The 22768-nt window shown below is 40.5% G+C and overlaps 1 protein-coding gene across 1 annotated transcript in view; it reads left to right on the top strand.

Moving 5' to 3' along the window:
- SMYD3 (SET and MYND domain containing 3) overlaps window positions 1-22768 on the top strand; it is a 777767-nt gene that overhangs the window by 257646 nt on the left and 497353 nt on the right. The window lies entirely within an intron of this gene.

Here is a 22768-nt window from a genome sequence, read left to right as displayed (position 1 = left end):
AGACATATAATTTATTTCTCTTGGATAAATATAAGTAATGAAATCACTAGATCATGTAAGAAGTATATTTTTAGCTTATAGGATATTGCCAAACTGTTTTCCAAAGTGATTGTAGTATTTTGCATTCCTACAGCAGTGATTGGGAGTGCCAGTTGCTTCCATTTTCACCAAACTTTGATGTTGTCTTTATTTTTAATTTCGGCCATCCTGACAGGTGTGCAGTGGTTTTTCTTAAAGATTTATTTTATTTATTTGAAAGACAGAGTTGGAAAGAGAGAGGGAGAGGCAGGTAGAGATTGAGATCCTCCATCTGCTGGTTCTTTTCCCAAGTGGCTTCAGGATCCAGAAGTAGGCCAGGGCAAAGCCAGTAGTCTGAACTCCATCCGGGACTCCCACGTAGGTGGCAGGGTCCTAAGTACTTGGGCCATCTTCTGCTGCTTTCCTAGGCATATTAGCATTATTCACAGCTGGGACTTGAGCCAGTGCTTTTATGGGATGCCAGCATCGTAGGCGGTGACTTAACCCGCTGTATGATGAGGCCAGTCTCAACTTTGGGGTTTTAATTTGCATCCTGTGATGTTGAATAATGTTGAGTAACATATATGTTTATTGGTGATTTATATACCTTCTTTTTTATGAAACTTTGCACTTTCTTTGAAGCAGAGTGGCCTAAACAAGTGTTATTTCAACTATTTATAAGTTTACAAAATGACCTCCTCTTTTATGTGTAATTGTTTGCATTTTAATGTAATGAACAGCTAAATATATTAAACTTTTACCATATGCTTATTAATTTTTATATTATATATATTGGCTTATATATGTCTTCATATCATTCCTATTAGATTACTATCTTTATCTCTCCATCTTACACATGGAAAACTAAGATGTAGAGCTATTAAATAACTTAATGGCAACCCAGCTAGTAAAGAACAGAGTTAATATTGAAACCTGGGCATTCGATGCAACATCTTTAATCCTGGTTAGGAGCAGGCTGATTCCAAGCCCAGGAACCCAAACCGGAGATGCTTTATGTTGGGTTCCCATAGCTTTTGATTGACTTTGAAACTGTGCCTATGTTATGACATTTCACAGGGTTTATGGGCTAGTCAATAAAATTTGGAAGAATTTGTACTGGATGTGGGGACTCTAAATCTGAATAGGTGGAGATACTGAGTTACAGAATTCTTTTTTTTTTTTTTTTTTGTTTTTTTATTTTTGACAGGCAGAGTGGACAGTGAGAGAGAGAGACAGAGAGAGAAAGGTCTTCCTTTTGCCGTTGGTTCACCCTCCAATGGCTGCCGCTGCAGCCGGCGCACCGCGCTGATTCGATGGCAGGAGCCAGGAGCCAGGTGCTTTTCCTGGTCTCCCACGGGGTGCAGGGCCCAAGCACCTGGGCCATCCTCCACTGCACTCCCTGGCCATAGCAGAGAGCTGGCCTGGAAGAGGGGCAACCGGGACAGAATCCAGCGCCCCGACCGGGACTAGAACCCGGTGTGCCGGCGCCGCAAGGTGGAGGATTAGCCTATTGAGCCACGGCGCCGGCCTGTTACAGAATTCTTAAAAAGTCACTGTATTCCTTTCAATTATATATGGTAATTTAGTTTGAAAAAAAAAAAAGGAAACAAATGTGTGTGTTTGGAGAATGGGATCCATGGCATTCAGTAATAGTGGCTTGAAGCAAAGTCCCAGAATAAAACATTGGGTTGAATCTAAGTGTGTTCAAATGGTGTTTTTTATTATATAACCACGTTCTTTCTATAAAAATCAAGCATTGTAAGAGGCCAGATGTGAAGCTTAGAATAATAAAACAAGAAGAAATCATCAGAGGTTTGTAAAAGTTAGATAATATGGAATTAATTAACTATTGGAATTATGATTTGTTTTCTGAAATAACCTTGAAACTTCATGTTTTGTATTTGACCCATAGGACCCATAAAAACAAAAGACAAGAAACATTCATAAAATGTTGAGAGCCTGAGGAAGATGTTTTTGGGGTCCTTCTATCGTCTGACTTGAATCACCAGAATTATTATAGAACCATGAGTCTAAAAATGGCATGATTGGAAGGTGTAGCTTAAATATATCATGTTAGGAAGTTAACGAAAAATCAGTTTGTGATGTAAAAAAGCTAGAAAAAGCATTAAAACCAAAGCTAGCAAATGAAAGAAAGTGATAAGGATTAGAGTAGACACAAATGAAATAGAGGATAGAAAAACAAGAGAAAATAAATGCAATAAAATTTGAATATTTTAAGAAACCAACAAAGTCAACAAACCTTTATCTGTTTTGACTAAGGAAAAAAAAGAATTAAAATTAGAAATGAAAATGAATACATTACTATCAGTTATACAGAAGTAAAAGGATTGTAAGATAATATGAATAGTTGTATCTCATTGAATTAGATAACCTAGATGAAATTGGCAAATTTCCTAGAAACAAATCTGGCAAGGCTAATTTATTTGAAAGACAGTTACAGAGAAAGAGAGAGAGAGAGAGAGGTCTTCCATCTGTTGGTTCACTCCCCACATGGCTGCAGTGGATGGAGCTGAGCTGATCCGGAGCCAGGAGCCAGGAGCTTCTTCTGGGTTTCCCACCTGGATACAGGAGCCCAAACACTTGGGCCATCCTCTGCTGCTTTCCCAGGTCATTAGCAGGGAGCTGGGTCAGAAGTAGAGCAGCTGGGACTCGAACCACCACAGCACTGACCCCAAAAGGCTAAATTATGAAGCAATATAAAATCTGAATAGACCTATAAATAGTGAGGAGAAGGAATCGTTAATGAAAAATTTATTGACAAAGGAAAGTCCTAGATTGGATGACTTCACAAATGAATTCCATGAAATATTTAAAGGAGAAATAATATTTTTCCTCAAACTTTTCCGAAAAACTGAGGAGGAAAGAATACTTTCAGACTCAATTTGTGAGGTCAGAGTAATCCTATTATGAAAGCCAGACAAAGACTTCGTAAGGAAAGATAACTATAAATCAGTATTCCTCATGAGCATTGAAAAGTCCTCAACAAAAATAATAACAGACTAAATACTGCAGCTTATTAAAAGGATTATACACCATGATGAAGTGGCAAGGATGGCTCAATGTATGAAAATCACTCCTTATAACACTTCATGTTAACAGAATGAGGGAGTAAAACCACATGATCATATGAATTGATGGATAAAAACCTTTTATGAAATTTATGACCTGGGTACTGGCGCTGTGGTGTAGTGGGTAAAGGTACCGCCTGTAGTGCCAGCATTCTGTATGGACACTGGTTCGAGTCCTGGCTGCTCCACTTCTGATCCAGCTCTCTGCTATGGCCTGGGAAAGCAGTAGAAGATGGCCCAAGTTCTTGGGCCCCTGCACCCACATGGGAGACCTGTAAGAAATTCCTGGCCCCTGGCTTCAGATCAGCCCAGCTGTGGCCATTGCGACCATCTGGGGAGTGAACCAACAGAAGGAATACCTCTATCTCACTCTGCTTGTGCCTCTCTGTAGCTCTGCCTTTCAAATAAATAGCTTTTTTTTTTTTTTTTATAAAGAAAGTTTAAGAAAGAGGGAGGCCAACTCAATGAAGACTCACTTTTTATTTGTTCTGTTGAATTCTTCATTTCCAATATTTTATTTTGATTCCTATTTAAAATCTCAATTTCCGGCTGGCGCTGCGGCTCACTTGGCTAGTCCTCTGCCTGCAGCACCGGCACCCTGGGTTCTAGTCCCGGTTGGGGTGCCGGATTCTGTCCCGGTTGCTCCTCTTCTAGTCCAACTCTCTGCTGTGGCCCGGGAGTGCAGTGGAGGATGGCCCAAGTCCTTGGGCCCTGCGCCGGCATGGGAGACCAGGAGGAAGCACCTGGCTCCTGGCTTTGGATCAGCGCAGCGTGCCGGCTGTAACAGCCGTTTGGGGAGTGAACCAACGGAGTGAAGACCTTTCTGTCTCTGTCACTGTCACTGTCTAACTCTGCCTGTCAAAAAAGAATCTCAGTTTCCTATGAAAAGTTTTCATTCATGTCATGTACAGATTTCTTTTGTTCATAGATTTGCTGATTACTTCTAAATAATCCTATGATCAATTTTTTGAATCCCATTTCTGGCATTTCTTCAGTCTCTTCATCTTCACATTCTAGTATTGAAATGTTGTGTTCTGGCCGGCGCCGCGGCTCACTAGGCTAATCCTCCGCCTTGCGGCGCCAGCACACCGGGTTCTAGTCCTGGTTGGGGCGCCAGATTCTGTCCTGGTTGCCCCTCTTCCAGGCCAGCTCTCTGCTGTGGCCCGGGAGTGCAGTGGAGGATGGCCCAAGTCCTTGGGCCCTGCACCCCATGGGAGACCAGGATAAGTACCTGGCTCCTGGCTTCGGATCAGCGCGGTGCGCCGTCCGCAGCGCGCCAGCCGTGGCTGCCATTGGAGGGTGAACCACCGGCAAAAGGAAGACCTTTCTCTCTGTCTCTCTCTCTCACTGTCCACTCTGCCTGTCAAAAAAAAAAAAAAAAAAAAAAAAAGAAAGATGTTCTTTTGGGGGCATGATGTTGTCTTATTCTTGTTTCTTGAATTGCTGTGTTTATTTTTTGACATTTGTGGAGATACTTTTTTTCTTTTCGTGTGATGGCATTTATTCGGACTTCGTGGCTTTGTGGAGTGTCCTCTCTTTCAGTGAATCCCCAAAGACAAGTGCTGGGAGTGATCTGGGAGCTCTGTGCAGTGCTCCAGTTTGAGGGGAGTGTCCAAGGTGACACCCAAGTTTGGCGTGATAAATCTCTTCTCTGTTTTTACTTATATTTTAATGAGAGAGGAGGTTTGTTCTGCTCTGTTGGCATATTCTCGAGCTTACCTCCTCTCTTCAGAGGAGACCAATGCCTGGGTGTTAGCCCCAGTCGGTTTGGTTTTCATCTGTGCTTCCACAAGAACCACACAATGGATCCACGTAGTCCTTGTTGTGAACGTGGATCTCTCAGTAATGACTCTTACCAGGGAATCGGGGAGCCCTGAGTGCATGGAGCCTCCCACAGTGCCTCGCCTAAAGCCCTAGCCACACCCAGTGCCTTTCCCTGTGGCCACAGTGTTTTCTCTCCAGCACACCAAGCTCCCACAATCATGATCATCCAGCCCCGTGTCAATTAGCCTAGCATCCCCTCTCAGCTGGTTGCTAGGCTTGTGGACATAAATGGGTGCAGCTGTTAAGTATGTCCACAGTTACACCTGCCCTCTCTTCGCTAGTTAAAGGATGTTGGCACTGGGTAGTCAGTGCTACAAGCCAGATTCCCAGTAGGCTTTTCTCACAGCTGTATCACCAGTGGCCTGGGCTGCTGCTATCTGGTCTCGCCTCACTCTCTAAAGCTGGTGCTGAGGCTCTCAACTGCTGAGGTCTTGAGTTGTGTGTGCACACCCTCCACGTAGGTCTACAGTGTCCCTCTAATTTGCATGGAGTTCATCTGGAGTTTGCTCCCTAACTCTTCCCTGAGATTGTACTCTCTAAACTTTTTGATTATTATCATCCCCTAGACTAGAGCAATTAGCTTCCTCCCTATTTCACCATTTTTGAACTCTGATTTTTTTTAGTAGTATATAAATAATATTTTGTCCTAAAGCCAGTGGCTTCTTAAGATTGATGATGATGTGTGATAGTCACAAAAAAGGAAAGTTGAGAGTCTAGAAAAAGGAGACTTTCTGAGCAGATCATGGAATTTTGTGAAACTTCTGTGTATTTCACTGGGGCAGTCCCTCTGCATCACTTCTACTCTGTGGCTGATGTTCATGTTTTTCTGATGCACCATCTTAATTGTTCCTACTGTATTTCAGGCCATGTTTTATCATCTAGATTATTTTTGTAATTGTCTGAGTTTCCTGCTATAACTGATGGTTTGAAATCCTGTGAATCACTTAAAAAAATCAGACCTTATTACTGCTTACCTCAAAAGTCTTTAAAATTTGCCCCCTCCCATGTTTTTTTGGGTTTCACAGTAAAATGGACACTGTCATGACAGTCGATTTACTGCAAAACTCAATTCACTCTGTACCACCTTCATGTCTGTCTGCACATCTCCAGAATGACAGGTGCTTTGTTTTTGCTTCGATATATTTGTTCTGTAGAAAATGTGCTCTTCACTATATTCGCTGTCTATATTCATCAATATCCAGCACCAGTGTCCTCATTTTTCCTGATTCCATGAAGAAAAATTGCTTTTCCCTTTGTAGGCTCTCAGAAGTTAGGAGTTTGTATGTAACATTGGTTTCATTCTGATTTATTTTGTGTTAGTTGGTTTGTTTGTTTTCTTATCCACTAAATTGAAAGCTACTTGAAGGGTTGGGACATGTCTAGTTTAACAACAAAAAAAAAGTGCTTTTGTTAGAATTTGTTAGGGGCCCAAGGACTTGGGCCATCCTCTGTTGCTTTTCCTAGACTATTGGCAGGGATCTGGAGCCGAAGTAGAGTGTCCATATGCAATACTGGCATCTCAGTCGGTGGCTTTACCTACTATGTCACAATGCCAGCCCTGAGAGTAAGTTTTGAAAGGAAAAGTAACATCCTATATGGAAGTCCCTGGCACTAGCCAGTAGCACATGGCGCCTATGGTACCAGGACACCCATTAAAAAAAAAAAAAAAGAAAGAAAGAAAGAAAGAAAAAGAAAACATAACACATAAGCAGGAAGCAGGAATTGAGAGCAGAGCTAGGACTCGAACCCAGGTACTCTTATGAACCCAGACACTTTGTCAGTAGAATGTTCTTAAATGTTTATATCAAAACACCAGTGATTAAGAAAGATAACAATGGAGTTTTTGTGGTTGATGGAGGCTCTGGATCTCAACTGCCAGGATGTTCTTTCTCTCTCATGAATATCTTCTTGGTCCTCAGCATGATAATTGGGGTTTGATGAGGAAAGATTTGAAAACAAGTGTATTATAGTTGAAAGACATATTTTGTTGTGCTGGAGAATAACATGACAGTTGAGCTTCAGAAAGAAAAGTCTCACAGCAATGTGAAACATAGGTTGGAGAGGGAGTGTTTGGTTTCTTTCTGAATTCCTTGGTTTTCCTTCTGTACTACCTCAGAATAATTGCTGGTTTTCAAGGATTATCCTATGGAACAATTTCCCCTAACTGCCTGCCTCTCCTTAATTCTTCCATGACAGTTTCAGGTCTGTTAATCGTCACTGTGGAGTGTTGAGCAGATAGGCCTGGATATCTGTATGACTCCTAAGTGTCCCCCGGGTTGTTGAGCCCTATCACTTTTTTTTTATTATTTTTTATTTTTGACAGGCAGAGTGGACAGTGAGAGAGAGAGAGACAGAGAGAAAGGTCCTCCCTTACTGTTGGTTTACCCTCCAATGGCCACCGCGCCTGGTGCACCGCGCTGACCCGAAGCCAGGAGCCAGGCATGCGGGTGCAGGGCCCAAGCACTTGGGCCATCCTCCACTGCACTCCCGGGCCACAGCAGAGAGCTGGCCTGGAAGAGGGGCAACCGGGACAGAATCTGGCGCCCCGACCAGGACTAGAACCTGGTGTGCCGGCGCCGCAGGCGGAGGATTAGCCTAGTGAGCCGCGGCGCCTGCCGAGCCCTATCAGTTTTGCTGGCTGAGTGTACCTATGTCAAGTCTTAGCTATTTTTTTATGTTGTCTCATAAAGATTCTTAAAATGAGCCCTCGGACAGGTAAATGTATTAAACTACCTTATTCAGAACAATTGATAATTGATGGTTTAGGCAATATGGTCTTTTGGGTTGAACTCAGATTATAAGCTTGATTTGTTGGTTGTGTAGGCATGTACATCTAAGGAATTAACGTGGCTTAAAATAACTTGGAGAATGAAAGATTGTGTACCATCTAATAAATGGAAATATAATTATTTAAGCCAGTTACTATTTTATACATTTTTCATTTAAGATAGGCATAAATAGTATAATTTTCCTGAGACTTAAAATGCATTCACATTTGTCAATATTTTCAAACTTGATCATGCCTTTGGAAGGAATTGATGTTTTCTTTTGAAAATGAAAGTTGTAATTTGTTGGATATAATATACATTCATATAAAAAGGAATCAGCAATTTTCCCATTTCTACTATTAAATTATGCCAGAAACAATTCTTTGGATTGGTAGTTTGGAAAAGTATGTGTTTTAAGGAGGAAGCTGTTAAGAAAGTTAAGTGACTTTTAGGAAATTCTGTATTGTGGAGATCAGCTTATGCAGCCTTAAGCATTTTCCTGAATAAGAAGCTTTAAAGGTTAGAGAGTAAAAAGAAGGTGATCAGTGTCTAGTCTTCTCAACGCTATGCCTACGAGAAAATTTGTTTCCTAGCCTCCTTAACTTCCTCCTCTATCAAAAAACTAACATTTAATGAACCCTAGCTCTGACCTGAGTATGTACTGCATATTTTGTGTGCATTATTACATCTTTCAATGCTCATAGTTATCTTTGAAGACAGGGAAGATGCTATTTTCATCATCTGACTTTTAGAATACAGAAAAGGAGACTGAGAGAAGTAAAGCAACTTGCCTAAGTTGAAGTAGACTGTAAACAGCAGAGCTGACATACTCAAACTCATCACTGCCTGACTATAAAGTAATCTTCTCATTACACAATTGGAGATTAGCTCTTGCTTTTTGGCCAGTGCTCTGTGTATTATGCCTTGAATACATCCAAAGCATTAGAGGAAGACCATGCCCGTATAGAATTTGCAGTTGAACTGGGTATTCTAATCACATACTAAAGAAACAGTTAGAGAACATGTGTCAATTTACACATTAAGCTTAGAGAACATACCTCATAATGCACTATACTTCTCTCTCTGATTCTGTTATTTTGAAGTAAATATTTGACACCTTACATAAACATCTTGGATGTTCATAATCAGTGAAATAATTTCCTTAAGAATTTTAAAAAGCATATGTTTTAATGTTAAATTATAAGCTGTTTTGAGAGAATATAAACCTGGACCCAAATACCTATTTAAATGTTTATTTTATAGAGACAAGTAACTTAACCAAATAATTCATTGAACCTTCATTAAGGACCTCGTATGCCCATAGCATTGTGCTGGGCGTCAGAGACTGATTATAGTGTACCAGAAAGACAAATGAACTTTTAGGGTAAATGGTATAACAAGAAAAGAACCTGACATAAATAGAAAGCACGTAATAAATATTTTTTAACTGAAAAGTAGAACAGATTTACAATTATGGACTCTGTAAACTACACAATTAGCTAACATCTCTTAAGTTTCTTTCTACATCTGAAATAAATGATAATAAAAACCCATATCCAAGGAATTTTGAGATTAAATGAGCTAAAATATGGGATTATGCCCAGAACTTATGTCTGGTACATATTTGGTGGTTAATAAATGTCAAATAGTGAAAAATGACACATTATCAATATTTACAAGCAATGACAGGGTTTAAAGTGGGATTCTTATGCCCTGTGAACTTGCGCTTGTTGTCAAATCCTTGCATTTGCTTTAAAATTTTTTGTATGAGCTTCATTAATAATCTAGAGGGTTTTTTGAACTCTAAGAAGAAAACACATTTAAACAGATATACTCACATATTCCTTTACATCTGCACTCAGGTTCTTCTAGTATTCTATGAAAAAAAAAGTTTGCACAAAGTTACTGCTTAATATCATAAAATACTTTTATATTTAGATGTCCTCTATAATAAGAAAACATGGAAAATGACTAGAAGCAGCAGACTTATATTAGAGAACACTTTGGATATAGAAAGAGATTTGTGGTTATTGTAAGTTCAGGGGCGTATTTGTTTTCCTTTTTTTTTTTAAAAAAATATTTATTTATTTGAAATGTGGAGTTACAGAGAGGCAGAGATATAGGTAGATATCTTCCATCCAGTGTTATCACTCCCCTAAATGGCTGCAATGGCCAGAGCTGAGCTGACCAGGAGCCAGGAGCTTCCTCTGGGTCTCCCACCTGGGTGCAAGGGCCCAAGGACTTGGGCCATCTTCCACTGCTTTCCCAGCCATAGCAGAGAGCCAAATCAGAAACAGAGCAGTCGGCACTTGAACCAGCACCTATATGGGATGCTAGCACTTCAGGCAGTGGCTTTACCCTCTATGCCACAGCACCAGCCCCAGTGGCTTATTTCTTACTTACTCTCACACACAGTGTGGTTTTTACAGATTTACTGCAACTTTTTTTTTCTAGTAGAGAATTGGCAGAAATGAGTCATACCATGGGGTACAAGGGACACATGCCGTTGGTTCCTATTTATACAGTATGCCAATCAGGATGCCCTCTCCTTCTTCCTGTCCCTCTCCTTTATTTGAAGAGCTAGGAACCAAGAACTCCATCTGGCTCTCCCATGTGGGTGCAGCAGCCCAAGGACTTGGGCCATCTTCCACAGGTTTCCTAGATGCATTAGTGGGGAGTTGTATTGGAAGTGGAACAGCTGGGACAATGTCACTGAGAAGAGATCCTGGTGTTGCAGGCAGCCACTTAACCTGCTGAGCCATGACACTAGTCCTGGTGTTGGCTGTTTCTGTGAAAGATTGCTACTATGAAGTACAATAGAAGGAAAGCTGTGTTTTCATTTCTTTAAGATAAATTCATAATTTAGTTATGTTTTATGTTTTCTCTACAGAATTAAGCATTTAAAAAAATTTGAGCAGATCATTTTTTAATTGCTTGAATACCCTGACTAGATCATGTTGATGACCTTTCTATACTTTATTGAATGCCACTGTTTGAAGATTATTATATCTTATCTACAAGAAAATAAATCTGTTTTCTGAAATTGGTTTTGAATCATCATTAAAATATATAATACTATGACTATGAGTTAGCATTAATATGCCAAAAAAATTTATTAAGCTATTTTCAGGCACATATTTCTAGCCCATTTAGATGGACTTTTGAGTTAAAATTGAAATGTCAAATGACATAAAATTTAAAACACATATTTGACTTAGTATTGCCATCGCATGGTGTTAAATATTAAACCGTTAATTTATTTCATGCTGCTGGCAGATCACAATGGTTCCGTGTTTAATGAAAAAAAATATTGTCTACTTGATGACTAGTTTGTCCTGTAATAGAACTGTGTGTGTTTATCATAGATTAATAGGTTTTGTTCTCCTAGTGCATACTTTAATATACTTTTTAAGTCATGTAAGAATATACCCATTTCTGACATAATCTACAACTACAATTCATCAATTCTATATTTTCTGAGATGTGTGTCTGTTATTTTTATGAAGGAATTAATTATGTGATCAAGTCAGGCCTTATTAGGATTAGATGCTTTGTATCTAATCCTAATAAGGTGAGTTTAATGTGTATAATAATATCTTGCTATAAATGTATTAGAAGCAGTTTAAGTTAAGGGGATGAATTTCAGAGCAGAATTAGAGACCTTAAACAGAGGATACATTTTTCTCATTATATTTTAGAGTCCGTGCAGTTATACTCGCACATGTATTTGTTCATACCACCTACTATCTGCGTGTAATCCAGAAAGTTGCTAATGTTGCTGTGCTTTAGTTTTTTATTTGTAAAATGGGTATAATAATGCTTGTAGTTCATACCTTATAATATAGCTGGAATTGTACTTGACAGTTAACATACACTATAGTAGTGTTATGTTTTATCATTATATATATTGAGTGCATATATATGTGTATATATATACATACACACACACACACACAACCAGTGCTACAGTGAGTAGAGAAACAAGAACAGAAGAACTAGTCATTTGCAATAAACTTAGATACCATGATATGTGAGGAACCTGCTAGGGGATGTAGCTTTGATATTGTATTTGAGATGAGCCTCACTCATGAAATGACATTCTGTTTGTAGATGTCTTATATCTGATATAGATAGATAGATAGATAGATAAGTAGGTAGGTATAGTGACTTGACCATTTGAAGTCAGCTCATCTCCTTTCCTTTACCAGAATTTGCTCCCCTGTCAAGCCCCTTCATCTGTCTCATCCTGAATCCAGCAACACCCCACCCCACTCAGATGGAAACACCCGAATCTGTTTTGGTTCCTTCATTGTATCAAAAAATCACATCTGAAATAAACATCCAAAAGATATATACATGGGGTTGAAGGAATCATTTAGTTTGAGCCTCGGAGTATTGCTTCTGCGTTTAATTTTTTTTAAAGATTTTATTTATTTATTTATTTGATAGGTAGAGTTACAGACAGTGACAAAGAGAGGGAGAGAGGGAGAGAGGGACAGAGAGAGAAAGGTCTTCCTTCCATTGGCTCACTCCCCAAATGGCCAGCAATGGCTGGAGCTGCACCGATCCAAAGCCAGGAGTCAGGTGCGTCCTCCTGGTCTCCCATGTGGGTGCAGGGGCCCAAACACTTGAGCCATCTTCTACTGCCTTCCCGGGCCACAGCAGAGAGCTGGACTGGGAGAGGAGTGGCAGGGACACAAACCAGCGCCCATATGGGATGCTGGCCCCGCAGACCGAGGATTAACCTAGTGCGCCATAGCACAGACTGCTCTGCATTTAATTTTTAAAAGAGGTTTCATTTTTTTAAGTCACTAATATGTTAAAGCTGTTAACTTTCATCAAAAGATGACTACCTCTTTAGGATTTGTTTTGGGGGGGGGTTGTGTTTATAGTACAAAACTTCAGACGTTTATTTCATTTTTATTTTAACCTTCATTTTTTTTTGTTAGAGAGACAGACACAGAAACTCTCCCAACCAGTGAGTCACTCTTAAAGTACCTTCAGTGGCCTGTGTTAGGGGGAGAGATGGAAGAAGCTAGGAATCAGGAATTCAACCCAGGTTCTTCCATGTAAATGGCAGAAACTGAACCACTTGGGCCATCACTGCTTCTATTCAGTTTCCAAATTAGCAACAGACTGGAATTAAGAACCAGAGCTGGGGACTGAACACAGTTACTCTGATGTTAGATATGAATGATGTAATGAGCACTTTGCCTCTCTCCAGGCCAAATGCCCGCCCCCATAGACATCTTTAAAAGGTGTGTGTAAAGCTAATTTTTTCACTTTGTTTTATTTGGTAAATTCTAAATGCATGAAAATATCTTTAAGAAATGGAGCTTGGAGGTTGGCATTGTGGTATAGCCGATAAAGCCTCTACCTACCATGCCAGCATCCAATATGGGCGCCAATTCAAGTCTACTTCTAGTCCAGCTCTTTGCTAATAGCCTGGGAAAAGTCTTTGAGCCCCTGCAACCCATGTGGAAGACCCAGATGAAGCTCCTAGCTTCAGCCTGCCCCTGTACTGGTCTTTGGGGCCATCTGGGTAATGAACCAGCGGATGGAGGATCTCTCTGACTCTCCTTCCCTCTCTCTTTGTAACTCAGAATTTCAAGTAAATAAATAAATCTTTAAAAATAAAAATGGGGCAGGTGCCGTGGCTCACTAGGCTAATCCTCCGCCTAGTGGCGCCGGCACACCGGGTTCTAGTCCCTGTCAGGGCGCCGGATTCTGTCCCGGTTGCCCCTCTTCCAGGCCAGCTCTCTGCTGTGGCCAGGGAGTGCAGTGGAGGATGGCCCAAGTGCTTGGGCCCTGCACCCCATGGGAGACCAGGATAAGCACCTGGCTCCTGCCATCGGATCAGCGCGGTGCGCCGGCCGTGGCGTGCCGGCCGCGGCGGCCATTGGAAGGTGAACCAATGGCAAAGGAAGACCTTTCTCTCTGTCTCTCTCTCTCTCACTGTCCACTCTGCCTGTCAAAAAAATAAAAATGAATAAAAAAATAAAAATGGAACATGGACTGTGAACTAATCTGACTAAATAAACTCATAATACTCTTGCTCTCATTTTGCCAATATTGTAAGCCAATTGAGCATTTCTCATGTTATCAGTTAGCTGTTTTTGAAGTATTCAAGGTGCTATATAAGTGTAACGATATCTCACTAACTTTCTGTATAAAAAGTGGTTGCAGGAAAATTTATTTTTCAAAATAAAATATTCTATTATGAAATATGAGCATGATGTGTCTTTACACCTAGCTTATGTGAAAATTACCTGCCTTGTATGCTTTTTTTTTTAAGTAGATGTACCATGACAACCAAATATATCAGGCAGTAGTTGAAGATGGGAGTATTGGACTGTGAAAGTGGAGTTTCAGAGGAGTCTCAGTGATCATAGAGGGAGAACAGATTAGTGTTGCCAAATTTGTAGAAGAGAAAATGTTAGAATTAACACCAGTAAAAACACATATAGAGAAACTCATTTTTGAATGTTAAATTTCCTAAGTTTTTGAGACAGTTTTGCAGGTGTGTATCAAGAAATAAGGTTGGGGGGAAGAGAACGCATTTGAATTTACTCTGCAAGCTCTTAAAATTATTAATGGACTCCATAACCTCATTGAGCCAGAAGAAGGTGCCTCAATTTGGATGAAAGCTAACAAGGAACAGACATTGCTGCTCAGGGAAAACTGCTCTCAGCAGAAAGGAGAAAACCTTTAACATAAAAAAGACAAGGGGCTGCCATTGTGGGATAGCCGGTAAAGACACCACCTGTGAAGCTGGCATCCCATATGGATGCCAGTTCAAGTCCTGGCTGCTGCATTTCTAATCCAGTTCCCTGCTAATGTACCTGGGGAAGCAGCTGAGAATGGCACAAGTTCTTAGACCTGGAAGAAACTCCTGGCTCCTGGCTTTGGCTTGGCCCAGCCATGGCCATGTGGCCATTTGAGGAATGAACCAGCAGATGGAAGAACTCTGTCTCTCCCTCTCTGTTTCTTTAACTCTGCCTTTCAAATAATTAAATCTTTAAAAGAAAAAGAAAAAGAAAACACTATCTGAGAAGGAACATCATATCTAGGAAACAGTTGCCAAAATAGATACTATACTGAAAGGTAAGGGCCATAAATGTAGTCTTGTCTCATTAACTGATATATGCAAACAAGTTTTGGAAATACGTAAACACATACACACATTTTTAAAGGAGGGAGATACTGTGTTTTTGATGTTGCTTTATTGTTTTACCATATCATACCATGATTCTCAAATATACCTTTTAATGAAGACTTTTATTGAGCATAATTTTCTTTTTTTTTTTAACTTTTATTTAGTAAATATAAATTTCCAAAGTACAGTTTATGGATTACAATGGCTTCCCCCTCCCTATAATTTCCCTCCCACTCGCACCCCTCCCATCTCCCACTCCCTCTCCCATTCCATTCACATCAAGATTCATTTTCAATTATCTTTATATACAGAAGATCTATTTAGTATATATTAAGTAAAGTATTTTCAAAAATACTCTATTCTAGTGCATTCACAAAATTAAAAAATATATAGGGTCCATACAGGGTACTCTTTTATGAATTAAAACCTAAAATAATTGTTTCATAATTTCCATGTTAATTTTGTCATTTCTGTGTTTTCTGGGGAATACTGAATATTAATAGCATTTTCACTTTTTTTTTTTTTTAATTGCACTTAACAGTTAGCGAGGTTGTGTGACCTTGGTCCAGAGGAAGTCTGATGGAGGGTGTGGGTTCAGGCTTTTGGAGCTTGACTACAAAGCACTTATATTAAGACAGAACATGAGCAGGGAGAAGTTCAGTAGCAGCTTTGATTTTGGAAGAGAACTATTTATTGATGAGCAACTGATAATACAACAAATACTGAGCCTAAGCTTTTTCAGGAAAATTATGCAGAAGAGACAGTCTTTGTGAACTAGTGAAAGTATGCACTTAAATCAGAATTGAGCTTAGTTGAAGTTTCCAGGCTTAGATTAGCTTATATATATACTGACTTGGCCAAAGTTACCTTAAAAAAAAAAGGTTGACTCTGCTTGGAGATGCTTAAAATAGAGAGAAGAGCAATTTTTAGATGAGACAGGAAGGTTTTTAAAAATTGTGAAATCTTTTCAAAACCCAGAAGTTAGTATTAGCACAGCATCTGTTTTGTGGCCAGACTTTGCCTTTGTGTATTCTCTTGGCTAGAGGGCATGATTTGATTATGTGGTCAGGAACAGTCTAGGCAAAATTGTGAAATCATCAGTTTTTGTTTTATTGGCTCCAGCCTCATTTTCTTTGTTTTTGAGTTCTACAAAACAGCTAACCCCAAACACTTCATCAGTGACTTGATGTTTTTATAGTTTACTCCAAAATATACCCTCAAAAGAAATACCTTCTCTCCTCATTAACTATTCCAATTGAGAACCAGACCATAACCAACATAACAAATCTCTTTATTCAGCTGTCACTTTGAGCAGGTTGATGGGAGGGACTCTGATGGTAGGAAAGTAGAACAAGAAAGGATATGTTTCTGTTAGTATTGCAAACATACTTTTGGGATAGTGTTTACTCATAATAGATACTTAATTTAGGAAATAGTTTCTTAGGCTCTCTGAGGGTACTCCACCAAGGTTGTGGAAAAAGGTAATTAAATGCATGAGTTCATTTCGGTGCTAACATTTTTTTTTCAAATCCATAAATGTGTGTGTGCATTTCAAAAAAAATTTTTGCACCAAAATAAACTCATAATTTTAATCCATTTTTCCATAGACTTTTTGAAGTGCCACCATATTACTACCTGAAATTTTTTTAGGAGAAAAGACTACCAAAATCCCTTAAAGCAAATGTTGCAACCCACAAGAAAAATTGGTTTCTCATGAAGGCTATAGGTTATTCTTAGCTAGAACGTAAAGTGTTATTGTAGTTTTTATTTATTTTGAGAAGCATTTTTGCCAAATAAAAGGTCATGTATTTAATCAAAAGAAACGAAAGTTGAGTTTTTAGCTTTGTGCTGGTAACAAAGTTTGGGGTCTGAGATAGCTCCTGCCAACCTGCACATAGACTTTGAAATGCCATTACTTAGCTGAGATGAGCATCTGGCAATTTGTTATACTGAGCAGCTAATTTTTCAGTGTGGTTCCTCTGGGGCTCAGAATAAAGTCATGCAACAGCTGACTACGAATAGCAGCCTGAATTCAGATAAGGTATCAGATGAGTTTACAACTCTTTATCCTGAAGACCCATTAAGGAAGTTGTTTATAGACCAGCATTTGGTCTCTAAATTGATTTAGTAGTTTGGTGTATAATGTGGGTACTTTAACAAATACTTCTAATTAAGATATATACTGAATGTTATTTTTTAAAAAAATTGAATTATATGAAGCTTTGAAACTTAGGTATTATAATCATATTTAATAGTTGGAACCAGGCAAATAGGCTTTTGAATTTTGGCTGCAACCCAGTTGTTTGGGCATCTTCTCTGTGCCTCATCTGTAAGATGAGGATGCTAAACACAGCAACTTTACAGGGCTGTTCTGGGGACTCAGTCAAGTCAGATAATGTATTTTTTTAAGATTTATTTTTTTTTGAATGGCAGAGTTACAGAGAGGCAGAGGCAGAGAGAAAGAGAATTTTCCAAACACTGGTTTCACGCCCCAAATGGCTACAATGGCTGGAGCTGGGCCAGAGCTGAGCTGATCCAAAGCCAGGAGCTTCTTCCCGGTCTCCCACACAGGTACAGGGCCCCAAGCACTCGGACCATCTTCCATTGCTTTCCCAGGCCACAGCAGAGAGCTGGATCGGAAGTGGAGCAGCCGGGTCTTGAACTGGTGCCCATGTGGGATGCCGGCACTGCAGATGACGACTTTACCTGCTATGCCACAGCACTGGCCCCCATATATGTATTTTAAGTGCACATTCTAAAATGCCCAATAGTCAGTATTCTTATTGCATTTGATATAATTTATGAATGAATATGTAATTTCAAACTTATTGACCATAACAAATACATACATAATGAGAGTGTGAAGAATTTATTCTTCATATGTTACTTAGACTCATTCTGAAATAAGACAAACTACTGATTCAGCTTCTCCACTGAAGGTAATGACTTCATTTTGCTTTGATGCCATTTCCATCTATCTGCTCACATAGATTGTCCAGTAGAAAAGTATGTCTTTATATTACTTGTAGAATCCCAGTTGTATAAGTTGAGTACTGTCCAGTTCAATGCAATCACATTTATATGCCTATAATATATACTCTTTTATTCAGTATAAAGAAAATCACTGGGCCGGCACCACGGCTCACTAGGCTAATCCTCCGCCTTGTGGCGCTGGCACACCGGGTTCTAGTCCGGTCAGGGAGCCGGATTCTGTCCTGGTTGCCCCTCTTCCAGGCCAGCTCTCTGCTGTGGCCAGGGAGTGCAGTGGAGGATGGCCCAAGTGCTTGGGCCCTACACCCCATGGGAGACCAGGAGAAGCACCTGGCTCCTGGCTTCGGATCAGCGCGGTGCGCCGGCCGCAGCGCGCCGTCGTGGCTGCCATTGGAGGGTGAACCAACGGCAAAAAGGAAGACCTTTCTCTCTGTCTCTCTCTCTCTCTTTCACTGTCCACTCTGCCTGTTAAAAAAAAAAAAAAAGAAAATCATTGAATAATAAGTTCTATATAATATACTAAAAAATCTCAGTGTTCCTTAATTTGTGCTACGCAATAACAAAGAATGTATTTTTTTAAACAATTTTGTTAATCATAATCCTAGGCCTGGAGTTTGTGAGCTGGAGATCTACATTTTAAAACTAAGTACCGCAATTATCATGAAATCTGTTTGTTTACTCTAAATCAATAAGGCTCTTTGAAGTACCACACCTACCTACCAGCTAATTGGATTCTTAATCTTTGCCTCATCTCTTCCTTTGCTGAGGACTAGCTGGTTCTTGGAATGTTTGGTTTTGGTATTCTACTCAGACTGTATCACCCTGGATGCCAACATCAAGAGAGTAATTTTGTCGAAAAGAAAAGTACTTATTTACCCACTCTGGCCCCAACCAGATTCCATCTCAAGTGAATGTCACATCCTGATTTGTTGCTTAAAAATATTTTTAGTTATTAGGAAAATAAATCCTTTGTTTTCAAATTAGATGTCTCTCTTGGGTCAGACTATCTCATCAATATTAATGCTGCAACTTGAATGAGAATGCTTAACTGCTGTGTAATTCATACTGGGCACAGGTGGTGACATGATCTTAAGAAGGTGAGGGCCCTAAATCCCTTAGGTTATTAAGCAGAACCTCCCCATTCTCATTCCCTAATTATTTAGCCATTTGTTACCTGCATAGTAAAAAAGATTGCTTTCCACTTCTGTCTAGTCCTTTATGTTTGATCGAAAGCTCATCTTCTAGTTGTCTTGTCACAGATGAAGCTGAACCTTTGACTTTCTTATTTGGATAGTAAACTGTGAGAAGTATGGTAAGTTACTTGACTGTTGTCTCCCACTCTCCAGTTTCATTGTTTGGTAACTCTTGTGGCTTTATCATCTCTTGAATTGTTCTACTTTATGTGCCTTAACAGTAATTGTCTTTTTTTTTTTTTTTTTTTTTGAAAGACAGAGTGGATAGTGAGAGAGAGAGACGAGAGAAAGGTCTTCCTTTTGCCGTTGGTTCACCCTCCAATGGCAGCCACGGCTGGCGTGCTGCGGCCGGCGCACCACGCTGATCCGAAGCCAGGAGCCAGGTGCTTCTCCTGGTCTCCCATGGGGTGCAGGGCCCAAGTACTTGGGCCATCCTCCTCTGCATTCCCGGGCCACAGCAGAGAGCTGGCCTGGAAGAGGGGCAACCGGGAAAGAATCCGGCGCCCCAACCGGACTAGAACCCGGTGTGCCAGCGCCACAAGGCGGAGGATTAGCCTAGTGAGCCGCGGCGCCGGCCAACAGTAATTATCTTATATGTGACCTGAATCACGCAGGCTCCATGGTCATAGACTTCCCCAACCTTTGTTTTTTGAAGTTTATTTATTTTATTTATTTGAAAGGCAGAGTGACAAGGTGAGAGAGACATCATTTGTTTACTGGATTACATCAGCTGGGTCAGGCCCAAGTCAGGAGCCCAGAACTCCATCCAGGTCTCCCATCTGTGTGACAAGGACTCTAGTATTTGAGCCATCCTCTGCTACTTCCCAGGCTGTGCATCAGCAGGAAGCTGCATCAGTTGCAAAATAACCAGGATTTGAACCAGGCAGTCCAATATGAGACGTCGGTGTCCCAAGAAATGGCTTAACCCACTGCACAACATCTTCTCTGACTTCACCAACTTGTGTCACTATGGATCTTGTAAAAACTGAATGTAATATGAGTGAGAGATGGCATTGTCTAAGTAATGGATTTGTTAGACAGGATTTAAGCATGTGAAAGTTTCCATATGTCATTGTGACTGCAGGAAATGCTCATTCACAAAAATCCTTGACTTAGAAAATAAATTGGTAAGTGATTATTTGTGATGTACGAGGATGTAGCATATACCCCTTTAAATCAGAAACCTTACTGAAACTTTAAAGTGTTTCAATTGATAACTTAATAAATAAAACACTTTTGTTATCTTAAGTTCCATGTATTTCATATATACAGATTTAGGAACATAACGATACTTCCCACTCTACCCTCCCTCTCATACATGCCCCAACCCTTCTTCCGCCTCCCTCTCCTGTTCCTGCTCTTTATTTTTACAAAGATCTCTTTTCAGTTTCATTTATACTCATAAGATTAACCCTACACTAAGTAAAGAGTTAAAAAATAATACAACAAAAGAACACTGTTCCTCAACAGTAGAGACAAGGGCTGTAAACAATCATCAAATCTCAGAAGGTCCATTTCACTTGAATACCTAAGTTTTAGGTACTCTGTTAGTTACCTTGGATCAGGGAAAGCATTTTGTATCTGTCTTTTGAGTATAATGGTGTCTAGTTGTATGCATTTTGTTGCAAAAAACAGTATTAAATTTTTTTTACAGCTGAATAGTATTCCAAAGAGCACATATATTCTTTTTATCCAGCCAGTAGTTAGTGGACATCTGAGTCGATTTCATATCTTAGCTATTGTGAATTCTGAGGTGAACATGGAGGTACAGATAACTCTTTCATAGGCTGATTTCTTTTTTTTTTTTTTTTTTTGGACAGGCAGAGTGGACAGTGAGAGAGAGAGACAGAGAGAGAAAGGTCTTCCTTTGCCGCTGGTTCACCCTCCAATGGCCGCCGCTGCAGCCGGCGCACCGCGCTGATCCTGGCAGGAGCCAGGAGCCAGGTGCTTTTTCCTGGTCTCCCATGGGGTGCAGGGCCCAAGCACCTGGGCCATCCTCCACTGCACTCCCTGGCCATAGCAGAGAGCTGGCCTGGAAGAGGGGCAACCGGGACAGAATCCGGCGCCCCAACCGGGACTAGAACCCGGTGTGCCGGCGCCGCAAGGGGCTGATTTCTTTTGGTTTGGGTAAATTCCCAGTGGGATGGCCAGATCATATGGTAGGTCTATATTCAGCTTTTTTAGGTGTCTCCATACTGTGTTCCACAGTAGCTGTACTAGTTTACGTTCCCACCAACAGTGGATTAGCATACCTTCTTCCCCACCTCCTCACCAGCTTTTGTTGTTTGTTGATTTCTGTATGAGAGCCGTTCTAACTGAGGTGAGGTGAAACTTCATTGTGGTTTTGATTTGCATTTTCCTGAATGCTGGTGATCCTCAGCTTTTTTTTCATCTGTCTGCTGAACATATCTGTCCCATAGTGTGCTATGCTATGCCTAGGATCACCCTAGAGCTGTGCTTCTGTAGTCTGGCATATGTGAATTTTGATTAAATAGAGGTAGAAGATAATTTTATTTGAAGCCAAGATATATGTATGCTTGGCAAAACCAAAAACCTCTTTGTTCATGGATTTATCATTCATTAAAATCATAAAACCAGAGCTTACTTCTGCCCTTTGGATTATAATGTCCCACCTTGGTCTGATGCTTAAGGTTTTTGTCCTCAAATTACCCTGTCAGGAGCAGTTGCTACCACATCACTCTCATTTAATGTTAGCCACAACCTTTTCTTCAAAAATGGCATGTTAACTAAGAGACTTTGTATTGAAAGTTATAGAAACCAACTCTGACTAGATTAAGTGGAAGGGGAATTAGTTGGCTGGATCCTAGAATGTTTTATAGGATCAAAGGAATTCCTTGATCACAACTTTCAGACTAACCCATTTTCCAGAATGCTGTCTTAGATGTGATTGCTTCACCAATTTCCTATAGCCGAGTATCTCTGCTTAACATTTTCATACCCTACAATGAGAACCTGGACCGGCATAGGCTAATCAGTTATTAGAGTCATGTAGCCATTGATAGGCTTTTCCAGATAGGGGACCTTGTTCATCAAAGGTGATTATCTCATGAATGACTGCTTCCACATGCTGCACCTTTTCCAGTCTTCTTTCCTTTATTCATGATGTTCTCTGCTTTGGTGTCTGTATGTCAAAATACTCTGGTGCAGCTTATACTCTACCTACTGTAAGATGTCTTTTCGGCTGGTGCCGCGGCTCACTAGGCTAATCCTCCGCCTAGCGGCGCCGGCACACCAGGTTCTAGTCCTGGTCGGGGTGCTGGATTCTGTCCAGGTTGCCCCTCTTCCAGGCCAGCTCTCTGCTGTGGCCAGGGAGTGCAGTGGAGGACAGCCCAAGTCCTTGGGTCCTGCACCTGCATGGGAGACCAGGAGAAGCACCTGGCTTCTGCCTTCGGATCAGCGCGGTGCGCCGGCCGCAGCGCGCCAGCCACAGCGGCCACTGGAGGGTGAACCAATGGCAAAGGAAGACCTTTCTCTCTCTCTCTCTCACTGTCCACTCTGCCTGTAAAAAAAAAAAAGAAAGAAAAAGAAAAAGATGTCTTTCCTCACCATGTAGTCAGATTTAAAGAATTGTTTTTTGATCCTGTAGCATACTACTCATCCCTTTAATTTTAGCCTCCTTGATTCTGCCTTATATCCTTAGCCACAGACATTTGTGTTAACCTCTCCCCTCTGCAACCTAAGGCATCTGGGCTGTATTGTGCCATGTTC

The sequence above is a fragment of the Oryctolagus cuniculus genome, chromosome 13, assembly GCF_964237555.1.
Source record: "Oryctolagus cuniculus chromosome 13, mOryCun1.1, whole genome shotgun sequence".
Classification (NCBI taxonomy): Eukaryota; Metazoa; Chordata; class Mammalia; order Lagomorpha; family Leporidae; genus Oryctolagus; species Oryctolagus cuniculus.
Note: the sequence above shows the minus strand (reverse complement) of the source record. Positions and strands in the feature narration are given on the sequence as shown.